General features: G+C 34.2%; 1 protein-coding gene across 4 annotated transcripts in view; it reads left to right on the forward strand.

The window, feature by feature from the left end:
* The first annotated feature begins 1,312 nt into the window (after positions 1-1,312).
* The window catches only part of Arhgap15 (Rho GTPase activating protein 15), a 621,152-nt gene continuing 599,606 nt past the window's right edge, over positions 1,313-22,858 (forward strand). For all 4 annotated transcript variants that reach the window (XM_015479148.2, XM_048812226.1, XM_048812228.1 and 1 more), the window contains exon 1: positions 1,313-1,459. The gene's annotated coding sequence lies outside the window, so the exon portion shown is untranslated. The remainder of the gene's footprint in view (positions 1,460-22,858) is intronic.

The following is a 22,858-nucleotide window of genomic DNA, read 5'->3' on the forward strand; positions in this document are numbered from 1 at the left end:
CCCAGTGACTCAGGAGGCTAATGCAGGAGGATAGCAAGTTTGAGGCCAGCCTCAGCAATTTAGTGAAGCTCTCAGCAACAGCAAGACTATGTCTCAAAAAAACTTAAAAAAATAATAATAATAATAAAAAAAATAAAAGGCCTGGGGATGTAGCTCAGTGGTTAAGCATCCCTGGGTTCAATCTCTAGTACAAAAAAAAAAAAAATCCCTAGAGAAATTAGATAAACTATCAGGGAATGTCATCCTTAACTTGGGTTATATATATATATCAACTATATTTTCAAAGCTTACCTTTTTATGTGCCAAACATTCCATACCACTGTGTTCTATTATATCACTTTTTAGTCTTAATTTGTTTGTACAACAAGAGAATGGAATATCTCTTTTTTTTTTTTTTCTATTTGGAAGAAAAATTTCCTTTTGCGAATATCCTGCAAATCTCACAAAACCAACCAAGCTTGGAAATCCAGGAGCTTGTTTCTTGAACTCCATGGCTCAGTAAAATGCATGTCCTATCGCTATTTCTCATGTCTTGGATTGGTTGAAGTTTGACATAGGAGGGCACATAGCAGTTTACCAAAATGATAGCCTTTAGAACCTTTGTTTTAGTTTTATTTTTAAGTCAGACCACACAAAGAATTATTCATCTAGATCAAAAATTCTTCACACTTTTCAGAACTGCTTAAGAAACTGCCAGGGAGAACACAGTAGTGTGAGAACCACAGTCAGCATATGCCACAGCATGTGCCTCTTGAGCACCTTTCTTCCCTTTACAGATGCTCAGAGTGGTGCATGGCTCTGGGCCCTTTCTCAGAAGTTCTAATGCAACCTGCCCAAGGCCCCATGAGCTTGGTGACTGGAAGGGCTCTTTGTGGGTTCATCCATGAGTGAGACAAAAGCACCAGCTGGGTGAATCAGAAGTGACTTCTTGGTTTCCCAAGTCAATATACAACACCTCTGGATAGCATTGGAACAGGCTAAGCTCACTGAGCACAGCAGAGACACCCTTTTGAAGCCCTTGCTAGAAGGCAGAGAAAGGGGAAGTTTCCTCAGCGTTTAGCAACCTGTTTCTCCCCACTGTTAACCTTTTAATCACACATTTCCCCCATTAACTGAAACTCGATGAAACATACATAAATGTGGAATGTCTTGAAGTCAACAATTGCATTGAAAAATAATGATATTGTTGACTATACAAGGCAATTTCTTCAAATCAAGTAATGATGTGATGTGTGTGGTTAACTGGATCAACCCAGGAAGTGGTTTTATTTAAGTTTTGTGTTCACCCCTAACCCCCGCCCTTTTTTTTTTTTTTTTTTTTTTTGCAGTACTGAAATTAAGCAGCAGCCAACATAGGCCTACTCTTAAGACATGTGACTTTACTGTTTTCCGTTTTTGTTCAGTCATTAACTGTTAGGAGTTGATGGCAGTTTCAATAACAAGTCACCACTGAAAAAAGGTAAGTAAGTTTTAAATTTATATTATTCATGGAATTTAAGCTTGAAAAATGTGTGGCAGAGTCTCCTGTATCTTGGTGTGAACATATAAACAGTTTTATAAAATGTTATGCTTTTACCTGTTATTAAAACATCCGCCTGTTTCCTTTGGTGTAGAAAAGCATGTTCTTTTCATATTTGTAGCTATCAAATTCTAAAGTTCTTTACCAAAAATATTATACTATGATCATTCACTGAGACTTTAGACTAAAATATTAAATACATAGTACAGTATAGTTTAGTTGGAAGGTGCTTTTAAAAATAACTACTAGGAAAAAACTGTGGGATTATGTATCTTTTGACTGTTTTATAAAAGTTTGTATTATTTAAGATCCACATATGAGAGAGAAAAAGGCATTTCATAACAACAATAAACAACATCTTAAATTTCAGTGTGAAAGTTACCGGCCTTCCTTAAAACATTGTATTAAAGGCAGCACTAAAAGCCCTTTTAAAAAGGTTCTTGAATATGGACCATATTAAATCACCATTGAAAAGCAAGTTTTAGAATACAAAAAATATTATATCTCATGATGATTGATTTTTTTCCCTAAATTTTATTTATGACCTATGGTAAATGTAGGGCAATTTTCTAATTCAAAAACAAAACTTTGTGTTTGAAAGAGACGTCACAGCCAATTTCACTGAAGAGCTTACTTCTGGGAAGAGAGGCAAACTAGAGATGTACTTTTGTTTTTAAAAGTAATTATATAATTTCCCTTATTTGAGATATTAAAAAATAATGAACCTTAGAAATTTAGAGGGTTTGTTAATCATAAAATAGCAAAAAATTTTATTTTTATTGAGTATTTGCTTTTATGAAATATTTTATGTGCTCTATGTGCAGAAACATCTAAATATTGCCAATTTAAAAGGAAAATGCCTGAAATGAATTTGAATATAAGATTTTGAAAAGAATTTTAATAAAAGCCCAAGATATAATCCACTCCTCCCTAATATTATTTTTATTGTGCTGTTAGATGGAAGAAATGATGGCCCCACAACATTGATATTTTTGTATTATTAAAAAAATGGTTATAGGACTGATAAGTCACAACAGTTTCTTTTTTTTATTGTCTTCTATTGAAAGACACATATAAATGTTTTTTGACATAGTCAATTTAGTAGGAAATTATTAGGCATACTAGCACACTCCGTTTTAAGAACTCTTCAATTGTCAATACTGAAGATAGCTACTTGTTGACTATTCAAATGCTTATGGAAAAATAGAGATTAGGACATAGTGTCCAACACTGATTTTTATTGCTAGAGTATTAGAAAACCCTGGTAATATGTATTTGCTTTGATATTCTGATTAGAATTTCAATTTGTTGCATTTCCTCACAATGGAAAGCACTATTTGAATCTGTCTTCAATATTGCAGATCTGAACCTCTGCATCTATAGAAGCTGTATAATTCAGATAATTTTGGTTGATATGTTATTACTTTATTTCATCGTATTATGAGGAACATCACATGAATAAACACATGTGGTACTTACACATTATAAGAATAAATATCTTGATAATCATCTGACATGAACAAAAAGTCCACAAAGTTCTTAAAACTGTTAATACTTTTAAGAACCAAATTCTTTGTAAAAATAAGTATTTCCTAAAGAAATTATAAAATTAAAAATATATATTTTATATATATATATATATATATATATATATATATATATATATATATAATAGGGCATAAAATTAGGGATAAATTAAATTGCTTGGAATGGATTGGAGAAAGCGATGATTGGGGTAACAGGTAAACTATGATATTTTCTGAATTGTTTTAAATACAAGTGGTAAATAATCGCCTGAGTGTTCAGATGTAATCTTAACCCAGTAAGTCCCAAGTTTGTAATTCTATTAATATTTCAGTGACATAGGCTTATTGAAATGGTTTGAAAGTCATAATCTAGAACTTGTATATTATTAAATTAATATTAATTAACACAATAACATTAATATTAGCATATTATCAATATCCTATAATTTAATATTAATTAATATTACATTATAGTACAGTTGTATTTTTATATAATAATATTTATATGTAATAATTATATTACATATTATAGTATATATAATAATTTATATTATACACTTATATTTTATATTATGTACTATATTTAAGTCATTGGTGTTCCATATCTGGACTGATGAGACAAAATGGGTTAAGACTGTCAACATAAATGAGTTATTGTAGATTATTAGATCATAATACTTTTAGATGGGTAAATAGGAATCAAGTTTTGGGGAAATAAAACAATAGAGAACAATTTCAATTGGAAAGTCATTTTAAAGCTGATTTGTTAAAAGAATATCAAGCTTTTGCTAGCATTCAGCAAGAGTCAGAAAGGAGAAAGCCTGTCTGTGATATTTGTGCTTGTGCCTGTCTTCAGTGCTCTATGTAGAGCTGCCTGCACTGTCCCTGGTTTAGAGGGCCACAACTTTGGTACTTTGAAGTGTACACCCAGTTTGCTCCTTCTATTCCACTCCCATTGCCTTTAAAATGTGCTTGTCCCATCTTCCAGCATTTAGGAAATTTGATACAAACAACCCACTCTCACAGAAGGCTGTAGAGCCTTGGCATCCTTGCCAGGCCTTGCCTTATGCTCCCAGTAGAATTTCAACAGTTTCCCTTAGCAGACAGGACACAAATTATGGATTAAACTCCAGCATTTTAGTTTCTTTTTTTTAATATTTATTTTTTAGTTGTAGTTGGACGCAATACCTTTATATTATTGATTTATATGTAGTGCTGAGGATCGAACCCATGGCCCTGCATGTGCCAGGCAAGCACTCTACCGCTGAGTCACAACCCCAGCCTCCTCCCTGTCCACCCGCATTTTAGTTTCAAGAGAAGACTCAGATGCCATGGCAAATAGTGGAGGAGAGATATTTTGTGATAGAGTATTTTTTTGTGTGTGTATGTGTGTACAGGGATTGAACTCAGGAATACTCAACCACTGAGCCACATCCCCAGCCCTATTTAGTATTTTATTTAGAGACAGGGTCTCACTGAGTTTCTTAGTGCCTCGCTTTTGCTGAGGCTGGCTTTGAACTTGTGATTCTCCTACCTCAGCTCCCAAGACACTGGGATTACAGGTGTGTACCACCTCACCCAGCTGGTAGAGTGTTTTATCACCATTGGATCTGCCTGTAGTATTTAAAGAGAGTTGAGAGTGTCTCCACGAAGGACTCAACAAAGATGTTTACATTTCTCTAACATATTCCTGAAGAAATATAAACTTTCATATAGCAGGTGAAAAATAATTGCACTACACTTTGAATTTAGATATTTGAATTTTTGATATTATTTTTAATGTTTAAATTTTTGGATATTTACACTTTGAAAATATTTAACATTATCAATTATTTTATAGTTCTATTTTTAAAGTCATGTAATACTCTGAATTTAACTTTTTAGATACCCAAAGCATATTTCTATAACTTAAAAATTAGTGATATATGACTAGGCTTGGGAATGCATTTGTAAGTGTTCTAAATTTCAGCTTACAGTAAGCTAAAGCTTTTCATTTTCAGATAATAGAAAATGAATTAAAACTGGCCTAGATAATAACAACGTTTCTTATTTTTGAGAAATCCAAGGATGACAAACTCAGGAATGGCTCACCCAGGAGCTTACACAGGTTATCAGGATTAGGCTTCAAATTTTTTTTGTTGTTTTTCTTTTGCTCTTCACTGTGCTGTAAATTGTTTTGTCAGAACCTCCCACTGAGTTAACAAGAAGATTTTAGGTTTATGCCAGATCCTTTCAGTAAAATGTATCAAAAGAATTCCTTTTCCCATCACCACAGACCCTCAGATTTAGATCTGGTTGGATGAAGTTGAGTCACATAATCAGAGCAGACCAATGGATCTGGACTCAAACACCCCTGGTGACCAGCCTAGGTCACTTATACTGACAGCACCTGCACCTGTTGCTCAGGAACACTTAGCTGAAAAGAGGGCCTCACAAAGCAGAAATCAAAATGCTTTCCCAGAAGCTGCATTCTTATGGGCAATAGCCACAGAACTGTACTACAGACCCACATATGGTCACAATTAAATGTATTACTTCCCAACTTCTCCAAATGCTGGGGACAAAAATACATTATTAGTTTAAAGGTAGGTCAGAAAAAAACAACTGTTTATTCAAAGTGAAATAAAAATATTTTTCAATAGCTACTCCATATTTGAAAACCTCTTAAAATATTTGTCTTCTGAAAGTTTATAATCTTAAATAGGAAAATTATACTAATTATTATAATAAAGGTAAAATATAACAAGTACCATAGAAAGATGCAAATAACCTTCTATTAGGGTTCAAAAAGTTACATGTTTGTATTTACCAGCCCATAATCTAGACAGCTCTTTGGGTATTGTATCATTTGAGAATATCCTGTTGGGTAATTCAGGACAGTTTTGGAGAAAGCTTGGGTTAATTTTCAGAGAAATCTATCCCAAATGAGAGGAAGAAAATGTGTCAGAGTAAATAACATGGAGTGTCAGAGAAGTTTGAAGAAAAGTGAATTGTCCAGGTAAAGGAAAGTATGGTAATGGATGTAAGGCCAGATAGATGGTTTGAGGTCACGATAGAATCAACCTGCTGAGCAATTCTGACTCAAGGTTATAAGTAGCAATAGTGTTTTTAAGCAGAGGGTATATATAATTGTATGTCCACACTTTTATATTATGGTGGCTTACCTTGCACCAGGATTTATTTGCTTCTTCTACCAACCCTATTGTTAAGTTCCACACTCTTCCTGTTGCTCTGTAGAAATGGCTACACTTCATGAAGGGCGGGTGTTCTTATCAGGACAGCCCCTGACTTTCCTGCCTGCAGTCTGAGATGCTTGTCCTGACTGTAGTTGTAATGATTTTTTTCCTTTTTAGGAATGCCTTTTGTTTGTTTTTAATTTGAAAAGAGGTGATATAATGAAATGATTAAAAATGAAAATTAAATTTATAAATAAAACTTTCAGAGAAAATCTTTCTCATATTTTCATTTTTATCTATCGTATTCACTCCCAAATTAATCCAAAAGGCAACAACTTTTCACTTTTTTTATCCTCCACTCTGTCTTCATGCAAAGGGCACATATATGTGTTTATATATGTGTTTATATATGTGCATGTATATGTACACATGTGTCCTCCTTTAATATAGTAAAGGTAGCATGTTTACATGCACTTCTCCACTTTGATTTTTTTTCTTTTAGAAATATAGCTTGAAAATATTCTCATGGCAAAAATAAAAAACTATCTAATGCTCTTTTGACACTTCTACAAAATATGTTATGTGGCTGTATCATATTAATTTAATTAGTCTTTTATTAAGAGTTGTAGTCATGAGAATTTTCAGTTTTTATGTTAATTAATGAATATCTTCATGTAATTATGTACATATGAAAACATATGAATGGGATAAATTCCCAGCAATGCTATTCATGAGACAGGATAGAATTATTTTGATAGTTGTCGTCAGACTATTTTTCATGTTAGTTTTAGCCTTTTGAACTTCCACCAGCACTTGATGAGAAAGTTTGTAGAAGCTCAATAGCTTTTTCAACAGATTGGGTTGCCAAATTCTTCAGGTTTCATTAATTTGCAGAAAATTGTATCTCAATACAATTATAGTTGGTATTTCTGCTGTTATACCTGAAGTTGGTTTTGTTTTTAAGAGATTAAAGGTGTTATTATTTTCTTCATAACAATGGATTCTATCTTTACTTCATAACTGAGGACCAAAACATTAATGAAGTTTAAGACTTGGAGTGAGATGTCAAAGGATGTAAGGAAATAGGGATAGCATATGCAAAATAGTCCTTTTCTAAAGATTGAAACAGGCAGTATCTAAAAGGAGGGATGCAATACGAATATGCAAGTGAAGGAGGAGAATAAAATAATGCAAATAAAATGAATAAATCCAGAAATCCAACAGGTCTCAGAGGAGACTAAGACAGATGGGTGTAATCACTAGCTAAGGAGATAAATAACCTTAAACAGAAGGAAGAGCACTTTAATGAGTGTGAATATAGATGAATTAGATGTAGATAAGATGAAATTTGGAGAGGAAGTTGAGGGAATTCATGCTTCATAGTTTCTATCTTCACTGAAATAGTTGGAAAGTTCATCTGGTGACAGTATTTCCTAAAAGCCAGAAACTGGCCTTGTCAATAACATACAATACAATTGTGGGTTTTAAAACAGATTGTTTTTCTCTTTAAGTGGGCATTAGCCCAATTAAATTCAACTCCATAAATAATTTTGAACTTCAATAAAATATACTGTATAATGTTAAGAATTACTTTATGTTCACAGAAAATTAGGGACACAAAGAATTAGGCATATTGTCCAGTCAGTGGAAAAAAAAAACAAAAATTTTTTTTTCTATTTTTGTGATACTGGGAATTGAACCCAGAGCCTTCTGCATGCTAGGCAAGAACTCTGCCAATGGAAAAAATTTCTATGTAACCAAGAAATACACAGCAAAAGAATTCAAATATGAATCTGTGCTTATAAATCCATTTCCACAGAAATGTTATAGCACAAAATCCTAAAGGTCTTCATTTTGCCAAGTCTAATGACCACTTGTACATCTTCACATTATCCACTGTGCTGCTTACAAATGCAACCTATCTGGATGATCTTTCTCTGTCTCTTTTGCTAACTCTTCCTCTCATCCAGCCCCCTAAATGCTGAACTTTCCTGAGGTCAATTGTCAGGCAGAAATGATCTTAACTGGTAGCAGAAATGATCTTAACTCTTCCTGTAACTTTATTTCTATGTGATCTTATTTAGTTTCACACTAAATACTATCTATAAACTAATTAAATCTCAAGCTCCAACCTTTCTCAGCTCTAAAACTGTACATACAATTGCCTGATCATCATCTCTACTTGAATGTCTATGAGAAGCCAAAATAAGTGTATTTAAGAGAAAATAAGTTCATTACTGTCCACCTGCCCCCTCTACCCAGCCTGATTCTTTACTTTTTTTTTTTTTCTCTACTTCAGTTCATGTTACCTCTAGTCATCAGTCCTTTCAGGAGTATCCTAAGAATTATACTTAATTCTACTCTTTGCTTCCCTTTTTATGGTCTAATCTCTACCCAGTTTAGTAGCAATTAGAATATATTGCAAAATACAGCATTAGCTTCCATTATTCTGTGTACTTATATTCTCAATAATGGTTTTTGCTAAGTTGTACCTTTTTTGTTTCAGAATTTAAAATTATTTTAATTTTCTTTGTTGGTACAATGACTTTCCCCTAAAACTTGAGAAATTAATACCCCACAATATGTGACATTTTGATGACATTGAATTTTAGACAAAACTGCACTCATAAATTCACTCTCTGGTTGCAAAATAGGGAAATCATAGGAACATATGGAACAATATTGATTTGCACATATTTGAGTTAACTCAAAAAGGTTGAAGTGGTGGGAGATTCTACAACCTTTGATTAGGATGTTTTGGACCTAAGGTGATTTTTTTGTGCTGGAATTTATTATTAAGTATAATTTGAGGGAAAGAAAACCATAAGTCTCAAAACCAGAAAATATTAACAAAAATATGGAAAAAAATAGCAAAACCTTTTATATTATATCTTATGTACAATTTCTTTTTCTTTCAAATTGTTGCTATTATTTACATGAACCCATTTTTGTTGCATTCCTAAATTTTATATTCATAAAAACGCTGATTGGATATGTTGAGCTTTTAGTTAACAGCTGTATACTTCACAGGGATGAATTAGACATAGGAAAGGGGTAAATAAATGTCAAAATATCCTGAATTCAATAATTTTTTATCGCCTCCATTACTGTTACTGCAGAATTCTTTTGGGCTCTCCTTCCTGCTTCTACATTTCCACAGTAGTCATCCCTAAGGATTATCCAGAGTAAACTCTTCAGACTTAGACCATATAACTCTCCTAAGGCTTTCCAAATGATTTTCCCTTATAATTCAAATTAAATCCAATCCCCTGTTTTGATTTGCAAGCCCTTTATATCTCATCATTTTGCTTTTGTTTTCCTTCATACCATTTTGGATATTATTTATTTATCAGATTGTTCAGTAGCTATTTTCACCTTAGAATATGTGGTCCATGAGAGTATTGACCTTGTCTACTTTTTTTTAACTACAGATTTCTTAGAACCTAGAACAGCAGTAGGCAAAATAATGAACAGTAATAAATATTTAGTGACAGAATAAATGCTATAAAAGTTACTATGGATTGTAGAAGCAGGGAAGGCTTTCTGGAGGTGTGTTGATTTCCCTGGGTCTACAATGTAGGACAATTTAGGAGAAGAAAAGCTACAAATACATTTCTAACAATTGACATTATATCCTATACATGCAAACACACACACTCTGTTTTAAGTAACAATGGTAAAAGGTTGAATAATACCCATTATATACTATGACACTTTCTGAAAATCATAAAACACAAACCACACTTGAAAACATATTGCCACAAACTGATGGAAAACACAAACCATCTCTAAACCTTTAGAGTTTAAGCTATTTTACTACGTTGATGGTATTAAATTCAATAATTTTGTGTTTGTTTAGATTCATTTCCTAAAAACTTAGAGAACATTTTATCTAGTCTCTACTGATTTATTTCCAAGCTTAGAGGAAAAAAGTTCTTTTTGAAAGAACTGTGGCAGGTAACATGCTCAGGAAATTGAGTGCTGAGTCAAGGGAAACTTCTGTTTCTGTTCTTTTATCTTTCTGCTTTAGTTAATCTCCTATTATATTTTTAGGGACTAGAAACTGAGCAGTGAAACCCAGATTCATATTTCTGCTAGATGCACTGGGAGAATCAAGTAATCTGAGCCTTTGATTAATTCTGCTTATTTTTATTTTGAGAGCCCTCCTAAAAGAACTAGAATGTTGCAGGGGAAAATGGTTATTATTTACCCCAGTCATGTCTCCAACACTGTGGAAAGTGTTGATGGTGCTAGCAGAAATAAACAATCTTGCCTTATTCTCAGGTACTTACAGTAGCATGAGACATTCAGCAATACAAATATTAGAGTGGGATTGTTCATGATTATTATTGTGGCTATATTTTTCAGTGTACATAATGGGTAAGGTATTTTGCACATCTAATACATTTGTTATCCACCAAAATTATAAAAAGGGGTTAGTATTCCCATTTTCAAGTTAAGGAAGCAAAGGTTAACAGATTAAGTACTGAAACTTACAGAGAGCCATTTGGTAGGCTGGATCAGGATTTGTAGACAGATCTAGGGAGTGCAAAATCCACGCTAGTTTCATTATATTATGCTACATTTTCTAAGGCTATTAAATGTCAGCAGTTAGGCAGTGTTGAGTTTCATTCATGAGGCCCTAAAGTCTGCAAGACTCTGAAAGAATCCTGCTTTGTTCAGTGTCTAAAACAATGCCATCTGTGGAAAACTTGTTGCTTGTTCTCTACATATATTGCCTTATATAGAGGTGTTTAAAAACATGCGAGGAAGAAACATTTTTTGTCTTAGTTTCTGTCATATTGCAGGTACCAATTTCTATTTCTTTTTCTGTCTCTTTTGTTTCCTGTGTCTTTTCTTAACCCTTAAATTCTTCTTAAACCCATACTGTCCCCTATGGCAGCAATTAGCCACCAACTATTATTGAACACTCAAAGTATGGTTAGTCTGAATTGAGCATAAAATAGATAGCAGATTTCAAAGTCTTAATACAATTGAAGAGAATGTAAAATATCACATTAATAGTTTTGCATTAATTATATGCTAAAATTGTTGAATTTTGACATATTGGGCCAAATAAAATATGTTTTAAAGTTAATTTCACATAGCTCACATTGCTCACACAATATAGCTAATGAAAAATTTTTAATTACATATGTAACTCACATGACATACCTTTTTCCAAGACATTTTGATATTTTTATTCATTCTGATGATTTAAATGGAGTCCCTCAAATATCATCCTTAAATTTCCATCTTTGGCTTTGACCTCTTTCCCAAGATTGTTCCTTGTTTAGAATTATCACTTGGTATCACATTCATGGTGTCTCATCTGAAGTTAATTTGAATATGTCCCAAGTTAAGCCATAACTTCCCCCATGGAATTCTTTTAAGCCTGTTAAGTGTCCTTCTAAGGATCTTCCTCATCTTTCTAAGGTTGATATACCTGTATTCCTGAAATCATTTACACAATTTGTGTTGAAATTGCCACGGATGTCTCCATTTCACTTATTATTACATTCAGTCAATTGCCATGTGTTAGTAACACCCACTCTTTTCTATTTTCATTTATTCATAACATCTATCAAGACTTGTCTAGACTGTAGCAAAAGTCTCAATTGCTTTCATACTACTATTTCTTTCTCCTTTATCTTGCCTATTGCAAATGTATTTTATGACTTCAGGGTGATGGTTGGGTTCAAGTTACTTAATAAAGTAAGAATGCCTATCATCTATGTATAGTCAATTCAGAGCTTTGTAAACGATATTGCATGTATCTTTTTACTTGATCATTCACTCAAGCCAGTGAGAAAAGCAGGATCTTTTTTTTAAAAAGTATTAACATGTATTAATTATACACATTAATGGGGTTCAGTGTGATCTTTACATAGATGTATATAGCTTGCATAGATCAAATTGAACATAGGAGAAGGCAATGAAACATGAAGAAATTGAATTGTGTGGGGATATCTATTTGACGTGTAAACACTAGAAAATCAGAAAAAACAAAGTTAAACCCTCGACTCTACCAGTTGCTAGATACATAAATTATTTTGGGCAGTTCACTTAATCTTTTTCAACCTGAGTTTCCTCATCTATAAAATGGGGAGTTTCCTCAGAAGGAATCAAAGAAAATAATGTATGTAAAAAACTTTTCCTATTGTGTGGTATATAATAATTGCTTTTAAAAATCAAATATAGTGGTGATAACAGCAGTAGCAGTAATTCCTTTATGTGGTTGTTTTGAATTAAACCGTGGCCATTTTCCACTTTTCTATGATATAAAAATCAGATTGGTATAATTTTAGTTTATCTCAATTCTAAGTATTATGATAAGATGATGGAACTCATGAAAGCAAATTCTTGCTATTAGTTTCATTTCCTCCATACAGCTAAGTGGGAGACAGCAAAGAGCTCCTTTCTTGTTTGTTTGCCAATTTTTGGTTGATATGGAAATTTGATACCAAGAAGTTACAAGTTATGCCCTCACCAAAAATACCCTTTAATTTTGAAAAATTCATATTCAGTACACAAAACAATTCCAAAAGTGGCAGGCAGCCACAACTCCAGGACCAGAAATTAAAATGAAACAAAGGAAATCTAAGATGAAAGGCAAGAGAGAAGGGTAGAATTCTCTTCACCCATTTTTATTCTAAATCTAATTTTTATCTAGTAGTAAGGTGGTAATGCAGATGGTTCACGAGGCACTTGTGTTGGGGTCCTAACAAAACGTGTCTGAGAAAGAAAAATAATAGAGAGAACTGAAAGATTTAGTATCTAGATTGTTGGCCACATTAAGAAGTCCTTATCTTATTTTTCCCCGGGTATACTTAGTCTGAAAGCAATTATATAAGGTCATCTAAATAATGAGAGTGAGGTATAGAAGTAGGAAGTACAAGTCCTGACAAAATGCTGGGGTGATAGCTGGTGCTGACTTTGGAGAGCCCGGGGTCCTATGGCTACTTGGCAGCAGGCTCTAGGTAAGCAGTCTGGCTTTGGAAGATGGATTAGCAAATGGTTGGTTGGATCAGGCTGGGAAACCATCTTGATAGTGGTTGAATCAGTGTGAGATACCACTAGCCAGCATGACCACATGGGGCAGGGATGGGGAAGGTGAGATGTTGTGATTATTCTGGTTCCCCTGACCCTGATGGGCTATAGCCCAGGTCCATCTGGTTGCACTAGGTGTGGACAAGTAGAGATAAAACATGGAATCCAGTGACACTGGGATTGACAGGGATCCTCATCATTCCATCATTTTGGGAAACTTTAGTTTGTTGGAAATGCTCATGATACTGGGGGAGTTTCAGACAGACAACAAGAATCTATCATGTTTGAGGTACAATATGGACAACAACACTGACAAATATAGTGTCTGACTTTAAGGAATTCACAGAAGGGACACATGGCTCAAATAGAGAAGAGAAAACAATGTGAGTCAGGATATCGATATCTGCCAAAATATAATAGGAACATCAAAGTAGGCTAGAGCAGAGAAACGGGAGAAAGGAGAACTTGCTTAATAATAGCAAAGATCACAGTATAGTATTCTGCTCTTTGTAACTGAGATTATATTGATAAAATGGAAGAATTGAATGGTAGAATAAATTAAACATTCTATCAATAAACCTCTTTCTAAAGCAGTGGTACAAACACAGTCTCTTGGTTCTGCTCTTCATTTGCAATCTCATCATCCTGTATTTAAGAAGAGCTAAATATTGAAAACTGTATTGACATAATACATAACAGAAACCCCACTCAACACACAGATCAGAGAAGCAATGCTCCTATATGCTACTTAGGTAAGAGATCACTGTCACTAATGCCTCCACAGTAGTCAGGACATCTATGCAAGAGAAATGGGCAAGAGGGGACCTAGGGACCAGAGAAAACCTGGTCTAAAGGACAGAAATGCGGCCTACCTCTAACTGTTACCAGGCGTTTCTGAACTGGTGTGCTACATCTAATGATTTTTTAAGAGAAGAAACGTAGACACCTTTTTCCTTTCTTGCTTTCTTTCTTTTAAGCAACAGCCCTCCTTCTTCAATTGGAAATTGATTCAAAACATTCCAAAACATTGTTCAGGCCCAACAACATATGTCTGTGGGTTGAATTTGGTTGGCAGTCTGCCGATTTTCCACCTCTTCTTGAATTTATAGCTGCTCCTAAGAAAGCAGGAGCAGAGTGCCATGATTAGAGAGAACAAGAGTCCTCCAAATAACTTCTGTATATCCAATAAATCCTAATAAATGTTTACAGACTGACTAGAGCATTCAATTATTCTGTGTAAAGACATCCATTTATGTATAGCTTTTCATTTAAGTCTTTGTTTTGTCTGTCTAGCTTTCATGACTGAGTTCATTTTCCTAACTAGAAAGAATAAATTTTCTTCTGCTGACAGCCCTCCCCAAAGCATTTTTTAAATCATTAAAATGTGTCTCCAAAAGTTTAAGTTTACTAAGTAATAGTGAATATATTACTCTTTATTTCAACTTATATTTTTGAATCACATGATGCATTTTATGGACCAGATATCTATACTTGTATGGGTGCACCATTATGGAGTACATAAAAGGGTGATTTATACGCCTTTGGTAAAAATAACGATAGTGACAACCATTCAAAAACACTTACACATATGCATGCTCACACATACATCAACATACTCTTGTACATGAAATTCACCAGAGCACAAGATGGGGAAATGTAGTCTGGGTGTGGTTGTGAAACCTGGTTCATTATACATGCTATCTATTCAGAGAAGAGATTCTCTTAAGTCTCAGAAGTAGTCATGACAAAGGATATATGCAAATAAAGGCAAGACAGAAGGGAAAAATACTTCTTAATAATTTAAATAAGATAATACTAATAACTATTTTTTGTGGATAAATTTTATTTTATTTTTATTTTTTTAATTGTTTTTATTTTTTAAATACATGACAGTAGAATGCATCACAATTCTTATTATACATATAGAACACAACTTTTTATATCTCTGTTTGTATATAAAGTATGTTCACACCAATTCATGTCTTCATACATGTATATCCTGATAACTATTTAAGACTTTAAATATTTATGCATTCACTTTTACCTTCAATGTGTCCCCCCCAAAAAAATTCCCATATTTTTCTTTGTGAAGAGCCTAACTTAAGACAGAATTGTCTTCAGTGATTCAAATTACAATAGCACTCAATTAGCTGGAACATAGGTAGTTAACACATCTAACCATCACCTCTTCTATTTTCTATCTTGAGGCTAGAAGGCTGAGAAAGTAGTTCAGTGGTAGAGCATGTGCTTACCATGTGTGAGGCCCTGGGTTGGATCCCCAGGACCACAAAGAAAAAAGGGTGGGGTGGGAAGTGTGAAAGTTATTAGTAACAATATAACAATGGAGATATTTAAAAATAACATAAAAATCTTAATAAAAAGTTTATCTTCTTTGAGGACACTGAAGAAAAATCAAACTGGTTTAAGTGAAGGATGTAGCCTCCCAAATAACTCCTGGATTAAGATCCTGATAATGCAGATGAAGCACTTTAAGAGACTTAAAAGCATGAAGAGAGCATTCAGTTATTATTACCTACAAACAACAGGATACATTTTTAGGATACAAAGAACAATATACAATATAGTAGAGAATCTTCAAAGAGAAGGAATACAAAACCAGTCAAAAGCTCTTAATTTAAGTAAGGTAGACTAGAAGATAAGTTTTCATTACTTTGAGATTCTTAGCTTCTTGAAAGAATGATTGCATAAACAATATTTTGTAATTCTTGATATATCATATTTCACACTTTGATTCAAGTGGGTTATGAGCTCCCATTTTTACCCCAAATACAGATTGCAGAATCACATCAGTTACACATCCATTGATTTACATATTGCCATACTAGTGTCTGTTGTGTTCTGCTGCCTTTCCTATCCTCTACTATCCCCCCTCCCCTTCCCTCCCCTCGCCTCTTCTCTCTCTGCCCCCTCTACTGACATTCATTTGTCCCCCTTGTATTATTTTTCCCTTTCCCCTCACTTCGTCTTGTATCTACTTTTGTATAACTCTGAGGGTCTCCTTCCATTTCCATGCAATTTCCCTTCTCTCTCCCTTTCCCTCCCATCTCTCATCCCTATTTAATGTTAATCTTCTTCTCATGCTCTTCGACCCTACTCTGTTCTTAGTTACTCTCCTTATATCAAAGAAGACATTTGGCATTTGTTTTTTAGGGATTGGCTAGCTTCACTTAGCATAATCTGCTCTAATGCTATCCATTTCCCTGTAAATTCTATGATTTTGTCATTTTTTAATGCAGAGTAATACTCCATTGTGTATAAATGCCACATTTTTTTTATCCATTCATCTATTGAAGGGCATCTAGGTTGGTTCCACAGTCTTGCTATTGTGAATTGTGCTGCTATGAACATCGATGTAGCAGNTCTTTTATTTTTCCATATGAATTTCATGATTGCTTTCTCCATTTCTACAAGAAATGCCATCGGGATTTTGATTGGCATTGCATTAAACCTATAGAGAACTTTTGGTAATATCGCCATTTTGATGATGTTAGTTCTGCCTATCCATGAACAGGGTATATTTTTCCATCTTCTAAGATCTTCTTTTGTCCTCAAACCAAACTTCCTCTGGTCTTTAATAAGGAAAACTGGGGCTGGAGTTGTAGTTCAGTGGTAGAGTGCTTGCCTAGCATGTGTGAGGCACTGTGTTCAGTCCTCAGCACCACATAAAAATAAGTAAATAAAATAAAGGTATCGTGTCCATTTACAATTAAAAAAAATTTTAAAAAGATAAGGAGAATTGTTTTCTAGGTGTTTAAGTGGATTTTTTTTTATTCACAGTTACCAAATGTATGATATAAACAACAAAAAAGTAAAAAAGCACTCACACTAAAAGTGGTATGATAGATTGTTGTGGTAAGACCATAATTATTTTGGAGTAATATATAGGACAAGATGTTTGTTGTGATAGCTAAACATCATATTTTAATTAATCTTAAGTAGGATATCTACAATATCATTTTCATGTACCTATCTGTGTATCTATTCACTTAGCTGCTTAACTACTTGCTCACTTACCTTTCACTATTCCCAACAAAAACGTATGTGTTTCTGTCCCCTACCAGCACATTCTAAAGTAATTCCTCCTTCACAGAAAACTTAATTAGAGCAGCAGTGTGAACAGAAGGAACCTAGTAGAGGTGGACATTAAAAATAAGACTCTGGGGCTAGAAATATAGCTCAGGTGTAGGTCATGTGCTTAGCATGTATGAAGCCTTGGGCTAGATCCCCAGCACCACCAAACACAGGAGGAAAAGAAGAGAAAGAATGCATAAAGTAATTAATTAGCAACAATTTTAGAACAGTGGAGATATCTAAAAACAAACTATATAAACAATAAAAATAACTTGAAGAAAACCAGGATTCGTCTGAGTTACTGAGAGGTGATGGTCAAACATGTCGTTTCTCAGGCCACCCTCAGTCTTACTGATCTAATGTATCTGTGGAAGGTGATTGATAAGTCTCATACTTTGGCCATTTAGAATCTCTGCTATAGGGCTTTCTTCCTTCTCATCGCCAGAGTCATGCACTCATTTTCAATTGAATTTGAGTTATTTCTGTTCCTCACTCCCAGAAGTCCTAATAGCATATAGTAATCTCTAATTTCAGTGAAATGAGAATTTGTTGTTTCAATAATAAACTATAACAAGTGACCCTGGCTTTTGGTCTGGCTCATGTGCACATCAAGTTCATTCTTAATTTATTTACAAGTCCCAGCACTTCAGTAGGCCTCTTCTTCCTCATTGGGCATTTAATGCTTTGTCTCTGACTACAACTTCTTCTGTTGATAACCTGGTTATTTGTTGTCTCATTCTACTTGCTAAGATTGAGGTCTGACCTTTCCATCATTAGTGTTCCTTGTAGCTATTTACATAGAACAAATAGCCAGCATTGAGAACTCTGCAACAAATCTCCTAGTTGTCAGCAATTTCAAAACCTGAACTTCTCAGTATCACTGCTCCCAGATTACCACCTGTTTCTGCCTACCTGTTAGATAACTTCTTCCTACTCGATTTTAATTCTCAGTTGCCAATATTTACTCTGATTGTAACCAGAGATCTATGCAATCATTGGACACAATTGATATCTTTCACATTGCCTGTCTTGTCACCACTTGTGGCTAGGCAACCTCTCTAGCAACTGGTCACTTCAGATGGAGAGCCAGTTACTGGTCCTTTTCACCTTGAAACAACAGCAAAGGTGACAGGTCCTTAAAACTTAAAAAAAAAAAAAAATGAATGAATTAATAATATTGAAAGAAATTAGTTCCATTCCCAGATTTCCAAGGAATCTCCATACTGCTTCCCTATTGGCTGTATTATTTCTAGTTGAATCACAGTTCTAAAATTAAAGGTACATTCATAACACTGCTGGTGGGACTGCAATTGGTACAGCCAATAGGGAAAGCAGTATGGAGATTCCTTGGAAATCTGGGAATGGAACTACCATTTGACCCAGCTATCCCTCTCCTTCGACTATATCCAAAGGATTTAAATATAGCATACTACAGGGACACAGCCACATCAATGTTTATAGCAGCACAATTCACAATAGCTAAACTGTGGAGCCAACCTAGATGCCCTTCAGTGGATGAATAGATTAAAAATGTGGTATATATACATAATGGAATTTTATTCAGCAATAAAAGAGAATAAAATCATGGCATTTGCAGGTAAATGGATGGTGCTGGAGAAGATAATGGTAAGTGAAGTTAGCCAATCCCCCCAAAACAAATGCTGAATGTTTTCTCTGATATAAGGAGGATGACTCATAGTGGGGTAGGGAGGGGGAACATGGGAGGAATAGATGAATTGTAGATAGGGAAGAGGGGAGGAAGGAAAAAGGAGGAAGCAGGGGATTAGCAAGGATGGTGGAATGTGATGGACATCATTATGCAAAGTACATGTCTGAAAACATGAATTGGGTGTCAACCTACCTTATATACAAACAGAGATATGAAAAATTGTGGTATATATGTGCAATAAGAATTGTAATGCAAAAAGTATGTGCATAAAGACATGAATTGGGGTGAGAATACTTTATATACAAAGATATGAAAAATTGTGCTCTGTATGTGTAATAAGAATTGTAATGCATTCCACTGTTGTGTATTTAAAAAAATAAAATCAATAATAAAAAAGTTGAAATAGCAAGTAATTTAGAGGAAAATATGGGAATAAGTCTTTATAGCCTTGAATTACTTAGGTGTTTATTTTTTCTTTTCCATATTTTTATTGGTGCATCATAATTACGTATAATGGTGGAATTTGTTTTTACATATTCATACATGCACACAAACTAATATTATATTTGGGTCAGTATTATTCCCAAATATTTCCCTTTTCCCACCTCTTTTCTCTCCCCCTACTCCTTGTCCTCTACTTCACTGATCCATGATACCCACCCTACCACCTTCCTTTTCCTTTTTTCTTTGTACCTTCCACATATAAGAGAAAACATATGACACGTAACATTCTGAGTTTGACTTATTTTGCTTAACATAATGTCCTCAGGTTCCATCTATTTTTCTGAAAATGACATAATTTCATTCTTCTTTATGACTAAATAAAACCGCATATTGTATATGTACCACATCTTCATTATCTCTTCATCCATTGACAGACACCTAGGTTGGTTCCATAGTTTAGCTATTGTGAATTGTGCTACTGTAAACATGGATATTCATTATCACTATAGTGTGCTGACTTTAATTCTTTAGGATAAATACCAAGAAGTGGTATAGCTGGGTCATATGGTGATTTAATTCCTCATCTTCTGAGGAACCGCCATACTGATTTTCATAGTGGGTATGCTAATTTATAATTCATCCAAAAGTGTAAAAGTGTTTCTTTTCCTCTAAATGTCTCCAAAGTTAATTGGTATTTGTATTCTTGATGCCTGCCATTTTAGCTGGAGTAAAATGACATCTCTATATAATTTTGATTTGCATTTCAGGCAGAGATTTCTTTAGAAAACAAAAAGTAATCATAAAGGAAATGAATGATATAGTAAACAATATTAAAATTAAGAAATTCTATGTATAAAGATATATCGAGAGAGAAAAAGCAACCCCCAAGTTGGAAAAGACAATTATTGCAACATATGCATTAAAAATAACTTGCATCTGGAAGACTCCTAAAAACCAAGAAGGGCAGACAATCTAATAGGAAAATGAGGAAAAAGTCTTGTATATGCACTTTGCAAGAAAACACTGCATAGTTGTCATCTATACAAATAAAAGTTTGAATAAAATAAGCCCTGCAAGTACATAGTTTAGTTTTCCTTTTGTATAAGGTTAAAAAAAAATAGGCATAACTAAGATGACAGACTAATGGTATCACTTGGTGGTGTGAGCAGGGGCTTCTGGAGTGCTGACAGCATTGTGCTTCTTGGCTTGGCTATTATTACATTAGTGTGTTCAGTTTGTAATGGTTAATTGAAATTTTTGCACAAACACAGGCATGTACCTGCATGCCAACACATCCCCACCCAAGCTATTTAAAATATCTTATTCATAAATAATTGAGCATGAAATAACAATTTTAAATATATCAAAGAAGATATTGTGAAAATTTCTATGTAAATGTGTCATCATTGTTCTTCACAACAATGGACTCTTAACATTATTCTTTGATCCTCAGACAGGCCCTCTTGGCACTAAAAATTCAATTCAATCAATTCAGAGTTTAGAGAAATCAGCATTAGGGAAACAGTAATAGATACCATTACAAATTTCTCTAAATGAAACAAATGTTAGCCATATTTGACCACGCCAATTACTGAATTCTGTTAATTATTGTGAAGCCCTAATTATGAAATATGCAACTTCCCCTTATTTGAACCTGGGGCAGGCCAAGATAGAGATAGGACCTATTGTACTTGCAACCAATGGGTGATTAGATTTAATCTGCTTGATAAAAGGACTCTGCCACTGAGTCAAGCCTTTTGGAAAAAAAAATCACCATAGAACAAGAAATTCCAAGAAAACAATATAATTTTTAGTTTAAAATGTACATTTTGTACTTGTTCATGTACAACAAAGACCAAAGAATTAGGCCTGACTCAGGCCCTATCTTGAGATGCTGTTTGTTTTGCTAGTGTTTTGTAATGCTGTGGCTGCCAAGCAGCTTGTTCTACAGCTGATGTTTCTCCTTAAGTGACATTTTATCATCACTGCCCTAAGATAGTCACCCTGTTTTTCCTTAATTGATACTTGTATGCAAGTGGCAGAAAACGGCTCAGCATTTCTTGCTAGATTAGGTCAAAACTGACAGGAAACAGAGAGAAGATTGCATTACTTACGCCCCTTACAGTTCTCCTCTGAATTTAAGGAGATTACCATTTCATAAAATTTCTTGTGCTCCCTAAATGTAATTACAAGGGCACAAGCATTCTGTTCCTGTTTGTTTTTCAGTGTTTTCCTACCTGCCTGATCATCAGAGGGGAATTTAGAAGCAGTTCCACTAATCTTAACTTCATTTGTCTTTTATTTTCTTAATTAGATGCCGTTGCACCCTGGTACCTTTTATCTTAAATATGTTGTCACTCCTGTCACTTCTTTATTTTTCTCTTCATGGGAGTGGTGATGAGAAACAATCTACACATACCTGGATGTTCAAAGTGAGGTTTCTAAAATTCTAGAATATGTTTCCATATCACAGGATGCTGTTATTGTAAGATTAGTATTTAGAAATGAATGCAGTGACATTTATTATGGATTATATTTATTTCCCATGAACAGGGTAATATTCATTATGCAGCCTCAGTTATTGGAAATCCATTCTTATGGATCATTTTTCACCAAATCTTTTGAAAAGGGATTATCCCTTAAAGAAGGTCCTGAAATTTCTCTGGGAGCTATAACATAAATCCCAATTCCTTAATAAGAACCACAAGGCTTTTCTAATCCAGCCCTAATCGACCATCTTTCCCTAAATTTCCTACCTAGCTAAATGCCATTATATCATGTGATATAGAAAGTCACTCATATTTTCCTTAATTGTGATAACCTTGTCCTGTGCTGCTCTTGCTATCCCTTCTCTGCCTCTTGGAGTCCTAGTTATCATAGAACATCTAGGACTAATATCACCTCTACATCTTTAGGCCTAATGTCACTTTCACTGTGCCCAGGGCCTTTCCCCATTCATCTTTATCCGTTTTCATAGTAGACAATCCTGCTTGTATTTAACTCTCCCACAGGATTCTTAAAGATTTTTGTAGACCCTGTGGGATGTCGTAAGTCTATTTTTCAGTGTAGAGGCTCTATAAATATTTGAAATGTAAAATCAGCTGTTTTGCTTGCAATAGAATGGAGTTTAAAAGGCTATGGTGCCCAGAGAATCAGGGGTGGCAACAGGTTATCAAGAGCTAAGGAAGATCAAGGTTGTCTACCACACAAATTTGCAGGGACTTCTACTTTCAAAATATAATTTACTTGTCATTTTCACCATTTAGGTGCAATGACAATAACTGTATTGCAGTTTATCCATGCAGCTGACTTGCCAGACTTTATCAGCAAACACAGCCTATCCCCCAGATCCCCTGATATAAGTTAAATAAATGCAAAGCCT

This window comes from Marmota marmota, unplaced genomic scaffold, assembly GCF_001458135.2.
Source record: "Marmota marmota marmota unplaced genomic scaffold, marMar, whole genome shotgun sequence".
Classification (NCBI taxonomy): domain Eukaryota; kingdom Metazoa; phylum Chordata; class Mammalia; order Rodentia; family Sciuridae; genus Marmota; species Marmota marmota.